The 23,894-nt window shown below is 46.4% G+C and overlaps 1 protein-coding gene across 1 annotated transcript in view; it reads left to right on the forward strand.

The window, feature by feature from the left end:
- The first annotated feature begins 4,167 nt into the window (after nucleotides 1-4,167).
- The window catches only part of COL8A2 (collagen type VIII alpha 2 chain), a 137,859-nt gene continuing 118,132 nt past the window's right edge, over nucleotides 4,168-23,894 (forward strand). Inside the window, exon 1 of the mRNA XM_032766750.2 lies at nucleotides 4,168-4,329. The gene's annotated coding sequence lies outside the window, so the exon portion shown is untranslated. The remainder of the gene's footprint in view (nucleotides 4,330-23,894) is intronic.

A 23,894-nucleotide genomic window follows, 5' to 3' on the forward strand; every position in this document is an offset into this window, starting at 1 on the left:
TCCTTCACCCCATTCTTTGCTTCTCTCTGGGGGCTGGAACCCTTGCTCCCTACGGATTCTCCCCTCACTCGTTTGGGGGAATTTAGCCTGAGGAAAAGATTTTTAAAGCCTGAGTGAGTGAAGGCCTGTGGATGAGACCCCAGGGATTTGCTGGTGTTGCTAGAATTTCACCTTTTTGCAATTTCTTGGGAAACAAGTAGCAATAAAATGCTTTAGAAAACCCGAAAGCTATGTCCCTTTCAGCCCACCAAGGCAGATGCCTTGGGAAAACCAAACGGTTGGCAGCTTCTCAGGCCAGTGACAGGCGCTGTTTGAAGGTGGAGGGATGTAAGAATATCCCAAGGGGGAGGGATAGCTCAGTGGTTTGAGCATTGGCCTGCTAAACCCAGGGTTGTGAGCTCAATCCTTGAGGGGGCCACTTACAGATCTAGGGCAAAATCAGTATTTGGTCCTGCTAGTGAAAGCAGGGGGCTGGACTTGATGACCTTTCAAGGTCCCTTCCAGTTCTAGGAGATAGGATAACTCCATTTATAAACATTTCCCCGAGCTCATTCATGGCACTGCTGCTTTACTTGTCCTCAGGAGATAGCATGCAGTAGCTCCATCCAACAGCAACAGGGCCCTGGATAGAGGGCTGAGACACACAGCCAGCAACACCTGTCAATAAGAAGTTGTAACTAATCTGCCTCAAAAAAGGGATAAAAGAATGGCCAACAAAAACAAAGGGCTGGGCCACTTGGGGTGCTGAGCTGCTGAAGAGAAATGAGCCAAGCCCCAAGAAGGCAGTAGATAACGCTTCCCATGACACACGAGCTAGGGATCACCAAATGAAATTAATAGGCAGCAGGTTTAAAACAAAGGGAAGTATTTTTTCACACAACACACACCCAACCTGTGGAACTCCTTGCTAGAGGATGTCATGAAGGCCAAGACTATAACAGGGTTCAAAAAAGAACTAGATAAATTCATGAAGGATAAGTCCATCAATGGATATTAGCCAGGATGGGCAGGGATGGTGTCCCTGGCCTCTGTTTGCCAGAAGCTGGGAATGGGCGATGGGATGGATCACTGGATGATTCCCTGTTCTGTTCATTCCCTCTGGGGCACCTGGCATTGGACACTGTCGGAAGACAGGACTCTGGGCTAGATGGACCTTTGGTCTGACCCAGTCTGGCCATTCTTATGTTCTTATAAAGGAGGCAATGATCTGCTCTGCCTGAGCAGCGCAGCCATCTCTGAGAAGACTGAACATCTGTTCTGGGCCGGGATCCAAACAATGCGCTCAGCCTGAGGAAAGCCAGCGTGTGGCTGCGCAGTCTGCAGGTACCGACCTTTCCTCATAGCTCCAACATGTTTGGAAAGCTGCAGAGCAAAGCAACACATGGAGTTGACTTCTCCCAACTGTTGCCTCTTTAGAGCCATCACCATGGAGCTGGGAAGAGCCAGGGGCCTGTGCTTCAGTTTGTGGGAGGGGATCCTGCCATAGTTACAGAAAGAGGAAAAGTTGTTTCCCTTCCCCTGTCTCAGGGGCTCAGCCCTGCAGGGAGAACAGTTGCTCCCCCAGGCAGGCTCTGAGGTGACCCAGTCCCGTCTGCCTTGTTTGAGATGCTAGTGCAGGGCCTGGGAGGAGGAAGAATTTTGGGTTTCACCAGAAATAATCTGTGTCGACCCAGCTGCCTGGAGCTTTCCTAGCATTACTGACATCCAGGACCATCTCCCAGTGCGCTTTGAGCTTTCCAGGCCAGAGAGCACCCTGCCCTCAATGGCTTCCAAGAATGAGGAATCTACAGCCCCTGGCCTGCGAATCTAGGGCCAGAGGCTGAGGATTAAACCTTTGGGGTTCTTTGGTAGATGACTGCTGCTACCTCGTCCAGCAGGAAGCATGAAACCTGACCTGGGAGATCAGAGCTGAGCCAGCAGTGAGAAGACTGGCCTAATAAGAGGGACTGATCTCTGGATTGGACTGTTGCTTTCTTCCTCCTTCCTGTAGGTTAGGGCCCAGGTGTCACTAAGTGGAGAGGGTACTTGATATATTTAACGCTTTGCTCTGATAAATACCAAGGGCTGGGAAGGGGAGGGGATGTTATATCGCAGGCTGCCTGGGATGCCCTCCCACACCGAGCAGCCTTAGCAGAAATTGGTGTTGACTTGTTTTGGGGTGAATATTTTTGAACCTAGGCCCTGATCCCACAAGCTGGTCTCTGCTGAGAGACTTTCACACCTACAGAGTCTCGCTGGAGTCAGTGGGGTGCAGCCTGTAGAACTGCAGCCTGGATCTGTTTGTCTCTAGTTCTGTCCCTGTGTTTGTATATAACCCTACCAGCGATCAGCTACAGAGACAGCAGCTGGCTAAGCTCCTTAGCGATTTCAATATGTGGCTCAAGCAATACAAGTCAATCACATCTTACATCTCCATAGTGTCTGTCTGCCTGAACAATTCCACAGCTATAACTCGCTACATACAGCACCACTGAAATTCAGCCACTTCTGGGGCAGAGAGCAGCAATCAAACATTGTGCAAAGTGACACATGCCATGTGGGCTGTCACAGTATGTGGAATCATAGCCCTAGGAGGAGTTTAAGGAAAACCGCTATTGTCACAAACAGCCTTTCACATAGCTTAAGTTCCAGCTTTCTCTTTTGTTTTCCACCGACTATACCCTAAAGTACACAAGGTTATCTAGAGAATGAAAAATAAATTGCAGTTCTCTTCTATTCTATCAGGTTCTTATACCCACATCCATCACAGTGGAGTCTGTGCATCTTCCAGAAGTGCATTAAATGATGTAATTTGCCTCTAATCATGTACCATTACAGGTGGGAGGGAAATTTTGATCAGGGGTTCTGGGGTAAATCCCTCCACTCTTCCAAAATCAAATGGTGTGATAGCTTAAATCTCCATGCAGGGCAGTGATGTTTTTAAGGTCTTAATCTAAACAACCTCCATGTAGTCAAATGTGCGGAGCTCCCTTTACCCACCTTGGAAGGACAAAGGGCCAACCTGACTCTTGTGGAGTCACTGCAGGTTAAATCCTGACATCTCTACTCCAGCCAAACTCCTGTTGAGGTCCATGGAAGCATTTCTTGACTATAGAAATATTGCTTTGAATGTGGCTTTACGTTAAGGGACAAGTGCAGTCCTCCTTGGGAGGAACTGAAATATGATCAACCCAGGAAGCTGCCATCTCCCATGGGGCTGCTCTTGGGGAAGCTGAGTGAAATGTCTGTCCCTAGAGGGGATAATAGGATGAGTTACTATCTGATGTGTACCCTCCTATGGTGACCACAGATGCAATTCTCTAACTGAAGCTTTTCTTCAATCTAGGAGCCAGGCAGGGGAGCTACAGCAGATGAGAAGCAGAGGTGAGCCTAACCTGTGGGTCTGAAATTCCCCATTGCCTGGGGATGTCTGGACATGTTCTTACAGTTTGGAGGCTGGGGAAGGTTCAGACCCAGAGCTCAGTTTGGGGGTGCTCAGTGGCTTTGGTTTGATGCTGGCTTTTTGTGGCACCTTAAGGAGGTTTTGTTTCCAGGTTCCTTGTTGTTTAATATTCTCGGAATTGGGGGGTTTATTCTCTGAGGAAGGAAGCCCTATATTTCCCAGCGACAACCCCCGTCCCTGGACTTCAAGTGCTAGTACCTGGAGCCATCACCTCCCCGCCAAGCCAGGCTTTGGGACTGGACTGAGCGAGGCAAAAATGTTTCCTGGAATTCTGGGAACATCAGGACCCCTGCTACCTCGCCATGGCCCTGAGTCCAGTTCTGCCACCCTGGAATCCCACTTGAATTCCTACACCCCTCCCTAGCCAGTCTGGCTTCTTGGTTACACTTTTGCCACTTCAGAGCTGAAAAGGGGTGCAGTTTGCTCAGCTGAATATGGGGATAATTGGTGCTGAAATTGTTTGTAGTTTTGAGGAGAGACTCTTCCCCCCACATCTAGGGTTGGTGTAGGGGGTGTGTGTGGTTTTTTGTTTTATAAAGATATTTCTTTCTCTGTCTGTGAAACGGAGAAACAATCCAGAGCTGGAACCCACTCAAAAAAAAAAAATTGTAACCAGCCAACCCAGTCCTGAGCTGTGTTAGCCCATCAAAGAGTCTGTGAAAAACCTTTCCTCCCTCCCTTGTGCACTCAGTTGCAGTGCTGCCCACCACAGCTCTGTCCTCTCTCTCTCCCCCTCTGCGAAGGTACCATCAGCGACTGCGGCACTTCCCATGGACTAGACTATTCTTACAGCAATAAAAGTTAGTTTATTGAGAGAACCTCCCCCCAATAAACCCCCAAACCAAACTCTCCTCTGCAAGCCTGAGGAGACTGTTTCAGCTAACAAGGTAAGGACTTTATTTCTCTTTCTTGACATATTCTCCCATTCCCCCTTTTTCTTATCATTCACCTAGATACCTATCACATGTTGCATTAAGCTCAGCCTAGAGAAAATCGCTTTAATTTCTCAGTCACGAGACCCTCTAATTCTGATTCATTTTTCCCTAAGCAAAGAGGAATATTCTCTCTTTCCAGGAGAACTTAAGTCTGTGTGCTTTTCTTTATTTCTTCGGTCCCTTTTATCATCCCTTTATTTCCCCCCAGACCAATTTTTAATTCTGTTCCTTTTAAATAAATTGTGTCAAGAGTATGTGATGTTCAAACAGTGTTAATGAGAAACCAGACCCAGGTTGGGGCAGAGATGGCTCCAAGGTCCAAACCCTACTTTCCTGTCTCAAATGTTTGTTAGAAAAATGTATGAGAAGTTCTGTGGCCCCGGGTACCCTGATCCCTAACAAATGGACTTTTTAGTTCAATTCCATGATCTGCCCGGGAGCCTGTTCTCTTCCAATTCTAGATATCTGTACTCTTACTTTTCTCCAGTGCCGGTCAGAATTGGGGTATGTCACCTCAGCTGACCTCACATACGTCCTGAGCTGGGAAGTAGAAGGTTCTTATTTTATTGTTTTTAAGGACATTTCTGTTCATTGAGCTCTCATCCACCAGTTCCTAAACTTTGAACATTCTTATAAGCCAAGAGAGTCACCCCTGTACTTTTGCCCCAGGCTGACCTACTTGGAGATATTTCCTCATCTACGGGCAGCTCTGCTATAAGGAACATTTTTAATAAATCATAAGGTCAGCAAATTCCTGGGATTTTTATTGCATCTATAAAAATCCAATTTTGATCCATCAGCAAGGGACACTGGGAAACTATTCTTTTCCGTTGCCATGTCCCATGCATCCTGGGATGCTAAAATGAAAGCAATGTCTGCATTGGTACGTTTTACCTTCTCGGGCTGTGGTGTAACTCTGTGTAGTATAAGAGAATTCTCTCTCTCAGATGCTGCATCTATCCTGCACATCAAATAATCTTGTTGTAGGGGGAAATGATAGGCCAACATCTCCTTTAATTGAGTCTAACTAGTTACTGTGGTTTTAGATAATCAACCCCCTAAGAAGCTGAACAATAAAGACTATCTGGGAATCTAACTGTCCAGGGTTTCTGCCATTTTGCTACATTGTAGGACAGGTAACACCCCTCCTTCCCCCTTTTTGGCATGCCCAAAGCTAAGAGTAAAAACTTCCATGTAGTTAAGTCAGCGAGGACATAGCAATTTGGTTCGATTGTGGGCTAGGTTTTTTCATCCAATTTCTCTCAATCTATTGCTGTCAGGCATAAGAAGAAAAAAAACTGCTAGAAAATTGGTTCAATTCTATAATAAAGAGCCATCAGTTTTCATTTATTCAGCACAGCTTCCAAGATTAGTTTCACTGAAACGTTTATCGTTGTTTTATTTTTCTTTTCTTGTCCACCTGGGTCAGAAAAACCCAGATCCCTATTTGTATAACAGAACTCCACCAGCGAGTAGTTTCTTTTGATTCACCTGTTCCAATCTGCGTCAATGTTTGCCCAAGAATCGGGGTTAGTGGGCTTAGCTGTAACTTTAGAAGCCACATTCATGTTTGAATCCGAGAGCCGTCAGGATCTCATCACGTTTTTGGAAAATGTGTGATGCTCCCACTGTGGAATTCACTTACAATCATAAGTAGGTGGAGGAAGGAACCCAGCTGTGGGTTATAATAGCCCTGACTGGAAATTAACGTCTGATGTCCATGTAAGTGTAACAGCTGAGTTACCCTTTTAAAAAAAGAGAAAATTTGACTGTCCAGATGTATTTGTTTCCTTTTGCCTTTGTTTTAGGCTACAGAAAGCCAGATTGCAGTAAGCAGGGTGGAGAATTCAGCTTTTCTTTGTACTGCGTTGCAGTGAAGTTCTTTGCAGTGATTCATATATTCCATTCATATGAAATACAGTATTGCTAAGGGTGAATGGGAACTGCGTGTTTTGTTTTGTTTAAAGCTATAAGCCCTAGAAGTGTCAAGTTATTCACACCTGGGTGAAATCTAGAATTTTTCTGTCTGTGGCTTTTGGCAGAGGCTCAGCATAGCTCTCCATGGCAGGTTTTTCTGTTTGCCCTTTTCATATCCTTTCATACTGTTACAGGCAGACAGCCACAGCAGCTGTTTCTCTCTGAGTTCCAAGTGTTTCTTGGTCTTTTGTCACTCTCTTGACCTGCCACCCTGAGGAACGGCATGCACAGCATTGTGTCGGAGACCCCAGAACCACATGCAATCTGAATTCAGGGGCTTGGAGAGAGTGCCTGATCTCTCTTCCTATTGTGAATTTTACCTGTGGGTTTCCCCAAGTGCAGGACGGGCTGCCTTCTGTCTGTATTGTGCTCCATAAGATACTAGAGAGACAAGGTGGGGGAGGTAATATCTTTTATTAGACTAGCTCAGGGGTTGGCAACCTTTCAGAAGTGCTGTGCCCAGTCTGCATTTATTCACTCTAATTTAAGGTTTCGCGTGCCAGTAATACATTTTAACACTTTTAGAAGGTCTCTTTCTATAAATCTATAAAATATAACTATATATACTATAATATATAACTTTACATATTGTTGTATGTAAAGTAAATAAGGTTTTTAAAATGTTTAAGAAGCTTCATTTAAAATTAAATTAAAATGCAGAGCCCCCCGGACCGATGGCCAGGACCCGGCCAGTGTGAGTGCCACTGAAAATCATCTCACGTGCCGCCTTAAGCACATGTTCCATAGGTTGCCTACCCCTGGACTAGCTTCTGCTGGTGAGAGAGACAAGAGTCTCTGGGTAAGATGCAGCATTTGAAAAGCAGCCACTAGCAGCAGCAGTGTTTCAATAGTTTTGTGGCTTGGTTAAATGTTACCTCCAATGTTTCACTACTCATGAAAGAGTAACCAAGGCTACCAGAATTTCAACCAAATATACAACCAGACTTTTCCCATTGAGAACAGAACATTGTCCTATTTGCACTTCACCATGTGGGGCATATGTATGTGAGCCTACCCAGTGAAGAATGAACAATGGTTAGACTGCAAAGAAAGTCGTTGAATTACAGGAGTCAGAGGAACAACTTGAAGATCCAGTCAAAGTGAGACGGGTCTCCAAGGCATCCTCCTAGTTAGATGCAGTCAAGATAGTTAAACAGGACTCTCATCCCTCTCACTCTACATTACCTGGTGTAGGAACATACCTTGGAGTAAATTTTTTCTGCAGAAATACAGTGGCAATGAGCCAAACGCATGAGAACATAAACTCCAGTGACATCAGTTGAGTGACTCTGAAGATGACTTTGGTCCAGTGCGTCTTTTTGGAAAGACCAATAGGTTACTTTAAAAGATTTGGGGCTAAATTCTGCCCTCAGTTATGCCCGTAAGTCCTTGTCATGTTATCTTTCCCCAATCTGAACCTTAGAGTCCAAAAAAAATGGGGTACCAGCATGAATTTCTCTAAGCTTAATTACCAGCTTAGATCTGATAAGCTGCCACCAATCAGGACTTGGAGTGCCTGATAAACTCTGGTCTCCCCAAAACCTTCCCTGGGGACCCCTGAAGACCCAAATTCCTTGCAGTCTCAAACGAAGGGGACACTCAAACCATTTCTCTTCCTCCTCCTTTCTTTCTCTCAGCCGCCCTCTTTCCCAGCCTAGGGGACACCAGGAGAAATTACCGTATTCAAACTCCTTGAAATCACAACACAGAGAGATCAGGTTTTCTCCCCCTTCCTTTTTCTGACCTCCCCCTCTCCCCAGGCTTTTTTTTCTCCCTTAGGTTATTCTGGAGAGACTGGGACAGATTCAAGCTCCGTGAATCTAAAACACAAGAGGAAATTCACCTTTCCTCCCCAACTCCTCCCTTATCTCCCACCAACTACCTGGTGGTAGTACAGACTTCAATTTTCCCAGCCTTAACAGAGGAAAAAAATTTAATCAGGTCTTAAAACAGAAAAAACTTTTAATAAAAGAAAGGAGAATAAAGATAATCACTGTAAATTCAAGATGGAATATTTACAGGGTCTTTCAGCTTAGAGAAACTGGAGAAAAAGCCTCCTCCAGCAGAAATACAATTTAAAATACTTCCAGCCAAATACACATTAAAACTCTACCAGCCAGATAAACATTATTGCAAATAAAAGAAAACCAATTAAAAGACTAAACCGCCTTTCTACTTGCACTTACTACTTGAATAGAAAATTAGAGCCTGTAGTACGTCGAGGTCACTCTCAGATCCCAGAGAGAACACAGACAAAGAAAAGAACACCAAACAAAACAAAGACTTCCCTCCACCGCGATTTGAAAGTATCTTGTCTCCTGATTGGTCCTCTGGTCAGGTGTTGCAGGTCACTGTTTGTTAACCCTTTACAGGTGAAAGAGACATTAACCCTTAGCTATCTGTTTATGACAGTCCTACGTGTGGGTCCCATGGGCATAAACATAAACAGATGGTAGCCCTTATAGGATTGAATTAGGCGTCGTTGTTCCTTTGGTGTGACTAGGGCACGGTAACAGGGTGGAAGAACACTCCCCTAGTTGTGAGATGAAAATTGCCCATTGGTTCCATTTAATAATTAGATTTTGGAACAGAGTAATGGGTCAGAGGATCCTGGGGCTACTGGTCCTCCAGCTCATATCAGAGACACTAAAAGACCAAAGAAGGAATCTACTGGAATTTCCACCAGATCTTTCCTGGTTGGGGACAGAAGGGCAGGGCACAACTTCCAGAGCTCCCCTAAAACACTAGGATTTGCCATGCTGAAGTAGCCCATATTCTACCTCTGGCAGTGGCCAATATCTGATGCTACAAAGGAGGCTGAAAATTATTTAATGTGGGACTTCACCATTTAGACCATCTGTCTGCACATGATCAATGCGTTGTGCTGACCCTTGGGGGAACCTGGACAATAATTGTGCTCTGAGCCGGGCGACAGCCAGTTTATAGCACTTCTATGATGCCGCTGTTGGGAGGCAGCGGGGGAGACCACATGGTCACTAGAGTTGCAGCCAGGACTTCTGGGTTCTGCTAATGACTCTAGGCAAGTCGCTTCCCCTCTGTCTCCATTTCCCTATCTGTAAAATGGGCCTAATAATACAATCCACTGTAACATGATTTGAGAAGCATAGTTATGTTCAAGAGTGTGAGGAGCTTGGATACCGCAACAGTGGGGGAGGGGGCACTTAAGTATCTTAGATGGAGTGCACTCTAAGTGTTAAGCATCTTTGTTGTAGCATGAGTCTAGTGTGGAGCATCTTAGGATGAAATAAAATTGAGGGGCTCTGACCTCCAGGATAAGAGGCCTCTCCCCACCTGGTTCTGCTGGACGGCATATTTCTGCTCTTGGGACCCTTCTTTTTCTCTGAGTTTGCCAAGACCATAGCAGAGAGACTGCTTGGGGGACCAAGCTTGTAGGAATGCTCTGATACTCCACCACACTGCTCTGTAGAGGCTTTATGAGATTTCTGCTTTGTTATAAATCCATTCCAAAGGAACTTAGGAGACAGTTTTTAGAGCTCCATAAGAAGAGCTATTAGTGGGGTGGCTGAGAATTTAAGCTAATATATAAGGGGATCATTATATAAGAGAATATTTGTAGGTGCTTTTCCAGCCTGGGTTTTTTTGCGGTTTATTTTCATACAGAACATTTTCTTTGATGGGAAGAAAAATGGTGGGAGGAAAAATGCTCGTTTCAAATGCTCTCGTTATAAAGGTCTGCGTTCAAAGGCTACTAATGGACCTGTTGCCACAAAGGTTCCAATACATTACCTCCCGCCATCCCTCGCAATTACATGAAAAGTGACTCTATCCACAGCCCTGTAGCGAGGGAAATGTATCAACAGTATGTCAGGAAACGTCACCTGCAAAATACATTAGCCCTGGTCGAAAGGGCGCGAAGAGCTGTTCTCTCTCCCTTTCTCTCATACACGGTCTGTCTTTCTCGCTCATATTTCAGCTTGTCTACAGCTAGGAAAGCAGCAGAGTTTCCATTCTCCTGTGCTGCAGAAAGTGTCTGTAACAACACAACCTCATAGTTCTGCAGGGTGGGGCCATAAAACGATACTGAATTTCACTTGTCCTGAACACCGGCTCTCTCCCACTCCCACCTCCTTTCCTTTCTTTAGACTACTCCAAAAATATCTACTCTGGCAGAAAGGCATAGAACGTAGAGCCTCGTCTTTCTGTATAACCCTTCCCTGTCCTTTGCCAAACTTCACTTTTGATCCTGTGCTTTACAGGTGAAGAGGGCATCCATTAATGAGCACTTGCTGGCTGAAGGGATGGCAAATTGACTGATGGGAGAGGCAGAGGGAGTTTGGTTGGTGAACCACTTCCTGGTCCCATTTAGAGGTACAGATCTGCATGTACACCCAACACTGGCTCAAGGGGCTGGGGAACTTTAGGCCTTTTTCCCTTCTCTGCCTGTGTTTTGCTTCACTGCATTCTGCGCAGGGATGTTAGTGAGGGAAAGAAAGGGAGATTGCAGAAGAAACCAACTCTTCACCGTGGAATGTCGGAGACTTTAAAGTATCCAGTCAAAAAGGGGTGGGGAGCGCGCACGCACACACACAGGTGTGTGTGTTTTCCATGGAATTGATACATTTTAACAAACGAATTTTCCCACGCATGTGAATTTCCTCAATTCAGTTTGTAGCCAGTGCTGGCTCGGCCTCTTTCTCTCTGCCTCAGGAAAAGTGCCCCCCTGAAATGATACAGCCCATAATAGTTTCCCACGTTGTGCTGGCTTTATCTTCAAGTGATTGTCCCCCTCGGGAGCAGCAAGTGCAGGGTACAGAAATGCTCCTTCCCCCCCGTGGTGCAGCACTGGGGGCTGGTCTTCAGTAAACCCCAGCTCCCGTGTAGACACAAGACTTTCAGAAGAGCTTCTGTGTGTTGAGGTGCTGAATGCTCTGGGGAATCTGTCTGTTACTTTGGTGCCTAAGTGGAAGCTGAGCTCTTGTGAAAACCCAGCCCTGGTTATGAATGTTACGTCCTGGAAGGTCTGGATCTGAGCTCCTGGGAGAATCTAACCAGTTCAGTGCAGTGCAGGGATGTACAGTCAAGTGTCCCTCGACTGAATAATCCTTTCACATTCAGTCATGAAGAACTGTTGACTTGGAGGAGACTGCATGGATTTAAATGAAGGAGAATCTGCCCCCTGAATAACGACCTTCCTGGCTTTCTTTTTTCCCCTCTTAGGGTTGAATCTCAAATTGTTTTCCCAATGGTACTTGGCAGGTGCCGAGTATATTACTTTCCTTTCCCTTCCCTCCAGTTGGTTTTTCATCATTTTCCCAGATGCATCGCTTCTCCCCAGGGATGTCAGGCTTTTCCAGGTGATCCAAAGCATACTCTGTGAACTTGGAAGTGAGAAGATCCAATCAGACTGAGAAAAGCCCTTTATATTTGCTGGATTTCAGTAAAAACAATGGGGAGTCCGGTGGCACCTTAAAACTAACAGATGTATTTGGGCATAAGCTCTCGTGGGTAAAAAACCCACTTCTTCCTATTCATGGAGTGAAAATTGCAGATGCAGGCATTGTTATACTGACACATGGAGAAGGGAGTTACCTCACAAATGGAGAACCAGCGTTGGCAGGGCCAATTCAATCAGGGTGGATGTAGTTCACTCCCAATAATTGATGAGGAGGTGTCAATTCCAGGAGAGGCAAAGTTGCTTTTGTAGTGAGCCAGCCACTCCCAGTTCCCATTCAAGCCCAAATTAATGGTGTTAAATTTGCAAATGAATTTTAGTTCTGCTGTTTCTCTTTGAAGTCTGTTTCTGAAATTTTTTTGTTCTTGAACAATTACTTTTAAATCTGTTATAGAATGTCCAGGGATGTTATTGAATGTCCAGGAATTGAAGCATTTCTTTCCTCCTGGCTTTTGTATGTTTTGCCCATTCCTGGATTGTCCATTTGGGTCCATTTATTCTTTTAGCGTAGCGAACTTCCAGGTTTGGCCAATGTACGTGCAGGGAGGGGCATTGCTGCGGTATACGTTGGCATTATATCCACATGTAGTAGATGTACAGGTGAATGAGTTTCTTGATTGGTGTGGCTGATTGTGGTTGGGTCCTCTGATGGTGTGCCGTAAATTACATATTGGGACAGAGTAGCGCAACGAGGTTTGTCTACAGGTTGGTCCTGGCGCTAGTGTTTCTGTTAGTGTGTTTTGTAGTTGCTGGTGAGTATTCTGCTTCAGTTGGAGGGCTTGTGTCTGTTAACCGCAGACTGGCTGCCTTCCCAAGGTCATGTCGAAGGTGAAGGAATGTTTCTAGGATAGCCTGTAGGATTTTTGTGATGTGGCTGGAGAGGTTTTAGTGGGGCTGATATGTGATGGTCAGTAGGTGTTCCTGTATAGTTTTCCTTGTTGGGCCGTGTTCCTGGTGTTAAAGACTTCTGGGTCCTGTCTTGCCATGTCAATCTGTTTCTCACTTTCCCCAGCTGCGTACATTGTAGTTTAAGACACTGTTGATCAAAGATCTTGTAGGTGTACTGTCTTATCTGGATATGGAGCATTGGTTATATTGTAGGGCTTGGCTAGACAATGGATCATTGTGATGTGTGCCTGAGGTGGAAGGGAGTATGTAGTAAATATATAGTGCTCAGTAGGCTTCCTCGTATGGGGTTGGTGACGGTGACCATCACTTATTTGCACTGCATTTCAGTGTACAGACAAACATGCTGTCATAGGCTGGACGCAGAAATAGATGCATAGTCAGGTGGCCATTGGTGCCATTCCAGTGTTGGGAACTTTCTCCACATTCGCACCACTCTTGTGGATGGTAAGGTCTCAAAAATGTTCATCTGTGCATCATGTCGACAAAGTTTCATCCTCTACCTTGGTGCCCCGGTTCCCGCGCTGTTTGGCGTTTGCATACCTCAGTGATCTTTCCCCTCTGGTGGAACCCACAATTGGGTCAGACTCTCCTGTTTCTGTCAGAAGTTGGGAGGTGTGAGGGAACCCGGAATCTACTCTCTATCTCCAGGGTCAGCGCAGGGCCTGTGGATGGCAGCTGTCATAGTGCTCCCTGTAACAGCTGCATGACAGGTACACCTTCCTGGAGCTACTTCCCCCATCCTCCTGCCAAACACCTCTTATCCTCAACAGGACCTTCCTCCTGGTGTCTGATAATGCTTGTACTCCTCAATCTTCCAGCAGTACATTCTCTCATTCTCAGCTCCTCACATGTGACTCTCACTGAGTAACTGGGAGGCTTTTAACTAGTTCCAGCCAACCCTTGATTGGCTTCAGGTGGCCCAATCAATGTAGCTATCTTCACTGCCTTCTAGAAATATTTTAATTGACCCCAGGTGTCTTGATTAACCTGGAGCAACTGCCATTTGGTTACCATGGTACTAGGGATTTGGTTAGCCTGGGGCTAACATACCTGTTCCTTACTATTCTACTGTAGCCATCTAGCTTTGCCCCATCACAATCAATAACCTTCTCAGTAAAGCAAATTCCCAAGAACAAACCTCTGGAGAATCTACTGGCACACTTCTGGCAGGTCTTCATTCATCTTCAGCTTCCAAGACACAGCTCAAAGTTGCCTACTAGTGATTTCCAGCCCCTGAGGAGCTCTTCAGTGAGGTTCTGAATCTTTTCCATACTGAGACTGCTTCTGTGGTGAATCTCTTCCCATCTAGCCAGAATCTAGCTGCCTCCTAGCCCCATTTAGCAATACAGGAAAGACAGGGTGGCCTTGAACCTCAGGTTGAGAACTGAGGGACCAAAAGAAGGTTTCAAAAACTGGGTCTTGAAGGATTTCCTGGCAAGAATTACCCCGTCTTGATGGGAGGCACAGTGGTGACAGTATAAGAACCTAGAGAGAGAGGGTAAAAATTTCAAAAGTGCTTGAGAGACTTAGGAACCTAATTTCCTTGAAAGTCAATGGGATGCTAGCTCCTAAGTGACTTAGGCATGTTTGAAAATTTTCCCCAGTGTCTTTGCAGCTTCATTTTAAATTCCCCTGGCAAACATCAAAGAATGAGCTCTCCTTGCGTCTGCACATCTCACTCTGCTGTGCATCTTGTTCTCTTGATAATTGTTACCATCAAGGAGGCTTCATCCTCCCTTTTAGGTTCCTTCTTTTCAAAACACAGGATGACAGGACTCAGATCCATGCTTCCAAGCTACTCAGTAAACATAGACTGTCCACCACAGGTTGTTCTCTGCTTCTACCTACCCAATCCCTTGTATTGTATTGTTCATTGTCCATAGCACCACAAATCAACACACAGCCTCACAAACAGCGATGCCAAGTGACCTACTCCCTGCCTCGGAGTGTGCACACAGCCGCTGAGCACAAGATCTAGAACAATACTTCTGCTCCCTCCTCTGGAGCTACTGATGAGAAGTGCTGGGGGAAGCAGGGATCAGTGGGGCCCTTGGAGAGGAAAGGAGGAACGTTCAGTACAGATCCACCAGCTCAATAAAGGCACAAAGGGGAGAAGGGAGCAGGGAGGTGAGACCAGAGGAATAGTGAAGAGAAGAGTTATGGAGGATTTGTTAGCAGCCTTCAACTACCCAAAGGGAGGTTCCAAAGAGGATGGAGCTCGGCTGTTCTCAGTGGTGGCAGATGACAGAACAAGAAGCAATGGTCTGAAGTTACACTGGGGGAGGTCTAGGTTGGATATTAGGAAAAACTTTTTCACTTGGAGTGGTGAAGCACTGGAATGGGTTCCCTAGGGAGGTGGAGGAATCTCCTTCCTTAGAGGTTTTTAAGGTCAGGCTTGACAAAGCCCTGGCTGGGATGATTTAGTTGGGGATTGGTCCTGCTTTGAGCATGGGGTTGGACTAGATACCTCCTGAGGTCCCTTCCAACCCTGATATTCTATGATTCTGAGGTCAATAAAGCAGTAAATCACAGAAGAAGACTAAACCCAAAGCTTTCTCCCCAGCAAGAGTCTTCTCCCTGGACTGAAACCTTAGCTCTAGGTACTTCCTTTGAATGCCTCTCACTCTTCAGCCCACCTGGAAACCATCTCCCTTAGCTTAAAAGAACTGTGTCTGGATGTCTCTTCCCCTTGTGGTAAGAAGCCCGTGGTTACTTTGGCATCCATGCACCTTCCAGCTCAAGTGTTTAATAACATGCAGCACTTTACAAAGTGCTGTGTGAGTAGGGTTGACAACCCTCCGGGATTGTCTTGGACTCCCCAGGAATTAAAGATTATCTATATAAAGAGTGTGCCATTTGATGAACCTCCAGGAATATGTCCAACCAACACTGGCAACCCTATGTATGAGCCTTCCCTAAGTGATCTTCCTGGCATCTATGGGAGGGGAGGAAGGTTATCATCTATCCCCATTTTCCACCCTGCCATCACCATGCTCTGTACAATGGAGATGCACAGAAGCAAAGGCCAGTGTTTTCAAACATGGGTGTGAAGCATGTAAAAATTGTTCATAGGTGCAGAGCACACCCAGCTCCTGTTGGCTTCACTGGAGTTACCTCAGTGTAAACCCTATGTAACTGACAGCAAAATTTGGCCTTGGGAATCTCTTAAAACCCACAGAGTTCTGCCCATCTACTCAAAGGCTGGTTGACTGAGAAATCCCAGATCTACCTATGCTCTATCCTTTTTCCTTGCAGATCACACTGGAAACAGCTGTGAACTTTCTCTATTGTTCTTCCAGAGGGTTTTATTTCATTGCTGCTTTCCAATTTGAGAGGGATCTAAAGTCTAAAGAAGAGGGTCTTACACAGAACTTCATCCAGATGAATGAGATGATGATGCTGGCTGTTGAGCTTAGATCTAACCTCTGTCTTTATCTGCAGACAATATGCCAGTGGGAGCACACAGAAATACAGACTTTCTTCTGAGCTGCATTAGTCAAATAAAAGCCTTTTCTTTGTCTTGGACAGAAAACCAAGACTCTGTGGCCAGCCACCTTGTGATGCTGCAAACTTCGCGTAGCTCCCCCGCTATTGCTGCAGGAAGTAGTGTTGAGAATCCAATAGGTGGTGCTCATCTATCTGTCAGGTCCAGTGGTGCTCAGATCCCAAAGTGTGGATTGCCAATATAAGAAGCTGGGTGGACAATGTTGTGCTAGGAGGGTACTGTGTTATTGAGAGGTGCCATCTTTTGCATGAAACATAAACCCAAGGTCTTGACCCTTGTGGACAGGTAAACAATTCATAGCAGTTTGCAAAATCTCTGGGGTCCTAGCCAAATTCCAGCATGGGGGCGGGGGAGTTGTATTCTCCCTACTGTAATTCCTGCACTTTTCACTTGGAGAATGTATGCTTCTCTGCTTCCTGTTTTAAACTGCTGTGTAGTGTTCCTGTGTGCCTTTGAACAATTTGTGTTTCACTCCAGAAGTGGCTGCGCTTCAGCGGTGAGGAAGGGTGACCCCTGTGTATAGCTGAAGTCTGTAAAGTCTGCTAGGGTCATTTTAGGAGAGAGGCCGTGGTGTCATCATGGATGTTTAGCTTTTTGTCCAGATTCCATTTTAAAGGCGCACTGGAGGTGTCATAATGCGACATAGCTCAGGATCAGGACCTTCCTGGAGCGCCTATGAATCTGTTCTCTGAAATAGCTGCAATATTTCAAGCTGAGGGCAAATGCACCTGCTTTCAGGTTTTGGTACAAGTGTGAAAGCTCAGCCTAGTTTTGTTTTTAAAAAGTTACCTGAGGTTGATCAAGACTGGGACAAATTTTATGGCTTCCTATTGAAATCCTGTGGTTTTGCTGTGAAACTTGGCAGCTCTGACTGGTTTTGATTTGAGATGTTGGCTTTGCTCTATCCCCAAACTCAGAATAAAACTCCAGAAGGGGGCAGAGTGTGTGAATCCAATGTGCATTGGAGCTTGCAACCTCCTTTGCAAAGGGCAACCGAGGAGGTTTGCATGGCTGTAATGGGAATGTCCTAGTTCTGGGCTCAAGCGATCATCCCTTTGGGGACAAGATGTGCTAATGCAAGGGCTAACCGCTGAGCAAACAATTCGGGGGAGAAATTCTGCAAAAATTCCTTGGAATTCGAAAGCAGATTTAAATTCTGAGGGGTTTGCAACACTTTTGTGTTTGTCTCCTGCAAACATTCCAGCCATTGGGCGTTAACAGCACCGATATACCCAGAGCAAAACTCCCCCCAGACACGGTGCAGAGAGCCAGCACCAGGCACCACCCACACCCCACCTATATCCTATTTTGAGAACTTAGGTGGGACACAGTGCAGTGGCTCCATGCCAGCCAGGGACACAGGAGTGAATTTTTCCCAGAAAAGCCCGTTTTTAGCAAAAAAATGTATAATGAGAATTTTGATGGTACATTCCACTGTGAAATCCATGCTCTCTAGGGGAGCAATGTAAATCATCCATTCAGAGGAAAGGGACCATGCTACATTTATGAGTATTATTTTTTTTTTTTAAATTGGTATTGCCACCTCCCAGCATTGAAAGCTCATGAGTCAGGGCTCCAAAGATCATGAGATTTTTCTTTTTGAGTTCTTTGCTGCCCAGTTCCTGAGCCTTCTGGTGCAGATCTTCTCTGCAACCACGAGGGCTTAGAAACTTCTTTTGTTGTTTGTAACGAAAGCTGAGCTATTTGGGCAACTTCTTGATTCAAGGAGCTGGGAGATTAAGAAAAACACAATATCGCAAGGGTTGTTAACATGGTTGTAGCATTTCTGGGCCCCTACTGTGATCAGCGCCCCATTGTTCTAGGCACTTTACAGGCACAGAGTAAGAGACTGCTCTGCTTCGAAGAGCTCAGTCTCAAAAGACCAGATTTATGTAACCAACCCAACCTATTGTGACTGTCCAGCTGCAAACATACAAAGCATGAAGTTCTGAAGACCAACAGGTCTTCATGGGAAAGTTCCTGAACAGTTTTGAATAACTTTGAAAATCTTGGCCACTGATTTGTTGACAATTTCTGAACACACACACATGAATGAAATCCACCCCATAAATAGAGCTGTGAATTATTTTCTCAGTTCTAGCCATGAAGCGTGAGCCATTTTGTCTAAAATACTAGAGCTTGCACCAGAGCAGAGGAAGACTGGACAGCAGGAAGTTGCTGGAGGGTTTGGGAATTTTTAAAAATAAGTTGCTTTTTAAAGTGAAGATTAAAAGAGGGAACCAGGCAGTTTTGCATCAGCTCCTCCTGCTCTGTGGTGAAAGGCAGATTTCTTTCCTTAATGTCTCTTGAACTGGAGATGAGGAGTGGGATGGAGGGAAGGGAAAGTGGCAACATTAGCACCACGATCTCACTGCCTGCTTCCGTAATCTCTTCATTCCTGCCCACCCGGCTACTCAAAACCTGCCCATGTTCAGGCCAAAGTAAATCCTGAGCCAACTGGCTGGGAAACTGCAAGCCCACGTGGCACGGCCTTCCTCGAGGAATTAGAGCTCTCAACCTCTGCATGGTCAACCCAGCTCCTTTTGTTCTTACTAGGCATTGTTGCTTGGGCCTCCCCTGAGTGCTTTCTCTGCGAGGAGTTCTCTTATTTGCTCTTTAAAGATCACCTGCCGTGTTATTGCTGAGCATAAACTAAGTGCTAGGATGAAACCTCTTGAGACCCTGCACACGGTTATAAAATGTTCATTGTGCAGCTCATCTTACGCCACGGCCTTTGATTTCCCATCCCCTCGTGCAAGTCTTACACAGAGCACAGCAGCCGCCCCGTGCCAGATCATACCACGGTAGTGCTTTTTATGAAATGTCAGGTTCATAAGAATTAATTTCATTTAAAACATTCTTTTCATTTTTCATAAAGCCCAGCAAATCCGTGGTACTTACTGCAGGAATGCACCAAGAATGCTCTTGGGCAGACAGCGTATTAGCTGCGATATATGAAATAGGTTGGTGGGGGGAGGGGGATTGGTGGCTGGTAATCTAGTTCTGCCCTGTTACCAGATCTAACTACCTTAGATTCTTCCAAGAAATGTAGAAGCCTGGTAAGGCAGGTTCCTGGAGCATCTTCTCAGGTTCCTTCATACTGACGATCACAAGGTATTTCCAAAAGAGTGCATGGCTTTAACAAAGTCTGGGGAGTCTTATGGAATTGCATGTGATGGCACTTAAAAGGCAGGAAATTTCTCATCTAAGATTCAGGGATTGGCATCTCTGGATAACCCTTCAATGGCTTCACAGGTTGTTACAATCCCATAGACCTCTAGTAATGGCCCGGTTCTGAAGCCACAAAGTCAATGGGAGTTGTACTTGCGCCAGCCAGTTCGGTTCTTAGTCAAGCTGTATTCCACTGGGACTTCTGCCTAGAGTGAAAACTCGCATGTGCAGCTGATGTAGGTTTGTTGGTCACTCACTGAAAAAGCTCCAGCTCCTGGGAGACACCAAGCTGGCCATAGACCTCAGGGATCTCAGAACAAAATGCCAGGCCCTCAGATTCTGACCTCACTTTCCCATGAAAACAGACAAATAAAATACTTCAGAGTATGCAAATTCCAGTCTGTGAGTGGCCTTCAGGATCTCCCTGGACTCTCACTGCATGCTGCTGTACGCACTCAGTGCTCTTGTTGTCTTGGGGAGGAGCAGAAAGAGAGTGCCAGGAGATAGCCACGCAGAGACGGTGTTTAACTGACCAGCGTCGCTACAGCAGTGCCTGTGTTGCCCAGTGGTGAGGGAGCTGGCCTGGGAGGCAGGTGAGTTGCGTTCTATTTCTGGTTCTGTTGCTGAGCTGGGGCGGCTCTAGGAATTTTGCCGCTCCAAGCACGGTAGGCAGGTTGCCTTCCGCAGGACCAGCAGACTCTCTGCCGGCAAGCCGCCGAGAGCAGCCTGCCTGCCATTCTCGCGGCACCGGCAGAGCGACCCCCGCGGCTTGCTGCCCCAAGCACGCGCTTGGCATGCTGGGGCCTGGAGCCGCCCCTGTGCTGAGCACAAATCACTTCCCTGGCTGTTTTTGTCCACGTAAATCATAAGCTGCAGGGAGCCAGAAATGTCTCTTACTGTGTTGACACAGTACCGAGCAAACAGGGCCTAGATCTTGGTTTGGGCACCAGGTGATCCTATAACACTTAATGGTAACTGTACTTTTGGGGATGGCACAGGAATGTCGAGACTCCATGTGGCCCATGACGTGGGGACTGTGAGCCATTGTGTCCCCGTTGAGGAAACAAGCTATAGGATTCCTTTCCAGCACCCTTGATTTCATTAGTTACATCTCAGTGCTTGGGCAGCTGCCATCCTCCCTTCCCTGTCCCCCATCCCATGTTCTGGCAGCCAGAGGATTATTTCCCCCCCCTCCCCCTCGCAGCACCCACCGAACAGCATATGGATTACAAGTTTAATTGTCTTCGCTTTTCTATTTTTATATGAACTTGACTTTTGAGGACATGGCTCCTTACCACGTACCTTTCTGATCATGTCACACTCCCTCCCCTAGCCCCTGTGGTGACTGGTGGGCAGGGTACTTCCTTTTTGGAGAGCAAGCTTTGGGAGCTTGGAGGAATTGGCAGGTTATGCTGAGTCTCACCAAACTCAAGACAAATGCCTTACTGTGCCAGTGAGTCTCTGGCTGCTTCTGGTGTCAGTAGTTTTACTTCTGACCTCAGCAGAAGTAGGACACAGCCCTGTGTTTGCAGCGTCTGCAAGGCTCTGAATCTGAATGCAGCATGAAGTAACCTGTCTCGCTGTTCTGCAGCGCTCCTCTGTGCTGCTAGTAAAACAGTCTTCTCAGCTGTTGGAAGATTCTCACTGGGCCCCATCCAAATCCCACTAAAATCAACGCAAAACTCCCACTGACCCCAGTGAGAGTTCGATCAGGCCCCAATGTGGCATGGATTGGGGCAGCAGCCTTCAGCCCAGAGAGTCCAAATTCTCTCTCGTACATAGGAGGAAGTCCAAGCTGGGATGTTCCTTTAGCAGCTGTGTTAACAGCCTTATGACTGCCCTGCTGGGAGGCATCAGCTCCCATTAGTTAAGCAGGGTTGTCCCTGGTCAGGACTTCCCTAGGAGATGCCAAGGGAAACCCTGGTGTGTATTTCATTTTGACTTAGTATTGAAGCAATGAGGCAAGCTGGCACTGGGGAGCGCTGCCTTCCTACTGGCTCTGTCTGATGGAGGAAAAGTAAATCCAGGGTCCGGACCACCCATGGCCGTTAGGCAAACTCAGGGCACTGTTTCCCAAGAGACTCTACCAAGGCTCATTTCCCCAGCCAAAATCCCCACTGCAGCTGTAATGGGGATACAAGATTCCTTGTGCTTCTGTCCTAACCTGCTGGAGGTGGCTGCATTTCAGTGATGGGCAAGATGATTTCTGTGGGGGGGAGGGGGCGGGCCTGACGACCCAGACCCAGACCTTCAGTACTAGAGATGTCACTGAGGGCAAAATTTGGCCTATCGTTTGCAGAAGAATTATGGGATGAAGGATGTTGTAGGAACTATTACCACAGAAACAACAGAGCCAAACTAGAATCTATAGAAACTATATATTACAGCTGTGTAATGGCCCCTGCTTCTCCAGGTCTCTGCCCCATGTGCTGTCACTTACATCTGTGCCAAGTCCACTTAGAGTCTTAGAACACGGAAAGGAAAAAGATGGAGTGGGTGAAATGCATCTCTGTGCAAACAGCCAGCATAAGGCCAGGCACCAAGTCCGTCCCATGTGAGCCCAGCGTTTCTCCAGGAAATGCTGCCATGCCAACTGTAAAGCAGGCCCTGGAATCATCTTTACCGTAACTTGAAATCTTGCTGTCAGATCTTAACTTGCATGACCCTGATGTGCTTGGAAACAGCAAAACAAACAGAAAATCTTCTTTTTCCCAGCCCACCCACAGCTCATCAGAGCAGCTCAGATGCTAATAATTAAGCTGTGAGCAATCAAAGAAAAAAGTTAATCCCTTTAAATATTGCTGGAGAGTGAAAAGTAAGTGTTCCTGGAGTGTCACTTGTTTTTCGCTGGAATCTCCGTCCAGGAGGATGCTAGCTTGGGTCCCTCTAGTGGCTGAATACCAGCCAAACATCTGCATTTCTTTTTTCCTGTCAGATTCGTTTGTATCAACTAGCATTGATTTTTGTAGTTAAGCAGCATCTTGTCACCAATTGCGTTATATGGCAGGAGGCTGGAATGTTGCTGGTTTCTCCTTATGCAGAGAAAGTAACGTGGTGAATTCCAGTGGTCACTTCTCCCGGCATCTCCCTTCCCCATTTGCAACTTGGGTATGGAAAATGTTGACTCAACCCAGGGGCAGCTAGAAACCTGTATGCTCAATTCTGCTGACCTCTGAAATTTGGAGCAATATCTGTGCCAGTTTTTGCACATTTTATGATGATTTAATCTCTCTATTTACAGCTGCTCTGCATCTGTCCCAAACAATCAGTCCAGACTCAGCGCTTCCAAGCTTGCTTTTGTGATCCTGGGGGACAACTTTCTGTGCCATTTAGGAATGGGATATGTGGCCTTGTTTGTTAGCAGCTGAGTGCAGGATTCTTAAGAGCTCCTCAGCTGCAATCTTTGCAGGTTGCAGAATGACTGGAGGGAAATGTCCGTGAAATCCTAGAGAGGCTATTTCAAATGCGCATCCGTGATACAGATCGCAGCTAGTTGTTTATTGCCAACTGCTCAGCAGGTTGCAGCATCCTGCAAAGCTGAGAAGAGATGTAATAAATACCAAGTTTGTTTGGTTTTGGCTGGAAATGGCCCAACTCATTGGAAAGTGAAAACTGGTTTGAAATAGGAGCTGACTTATTCAGGTGATCTGTGATATTTCCAAGGGCTTATCTGAATTAATGATTTAAAAAAACCAGTTACAATTGATTCACACCACAGAGCCGCGTGACTCACCAGCACGGGCTGGATGGAGTGACTCTTCTGTGCCCTGCATATAGTGGCTGGGATCTTGGGTGCTCTACATCTGCTTTTATCTGCTCTCCACTGCTGCAAAATTTAGGGAAGAAGGGGAAACTTGCCATCCGCTGCTCCCTATCACCCATCAGACATCTAGGGCCAAAGTCAGTCCTAATGGTAGTGTGGGTTCACATTGCATTCAAGTATTTGGGCCAAACGTAAGTTCCTAGTTAGGTGAACATAGTCCCTGGGGCCGGCTGTCCTGAAACTGCCATCTTTTACACCTTCCTCTGAAGCAGCTGGTGCTGGCTGAGATCAGACTTTGGACTGCGGCTCTGATCCAGTCTGGCAATTCCTGCCTTCCTAGGAGCGGATCAGAAAACGAGTCGGGGGGCAGGGAGGAAGCAGCAGCAATGGTCGGTGATGAGGACTGCTTCATTTTGCCATCTTCTATCCCTGCCCTGCCCTGCCCTAGCCATGTAAGATGTTCACCCACTGACTGCCAGCAGGTACAGATTACAATACATTGGCCTTTAACCTCGCCTCCAGCCCAGTGACCACCAACGTGCTGCTTACATCGCTGTGCTCATTGATGCTGCATTTGCCCCATAGCGTGGGGGATGTGACAGGGAAATTAATACCCACCATCCCTTTGACTTGCCCTAAAGATCTGATTCTGTGAGTTGTTCAACAACCCACAGCTCTCCAGGGCTTCCAGGAGGCTCAACACCTGGCAAAATTATTCCCAGGAAGACCCTCCGCCAGTCAAGAGAAATTTGGGGCCC

This window comes from Chelonoidis abingdonii, chromosome 25, assembly GCF_003597395.2.
Source record: "Chelonoidis abingdonii isolate Lonesome George chromosome 25, CheloAbing_2.0, whole genome shotgun sequence".
NCBI classification, from domain to species: Eukaryota; Metazoa; Chordata; order Testudines; family Testudinidae; genus Chelonoidis; species Chelonoidis abingdonii.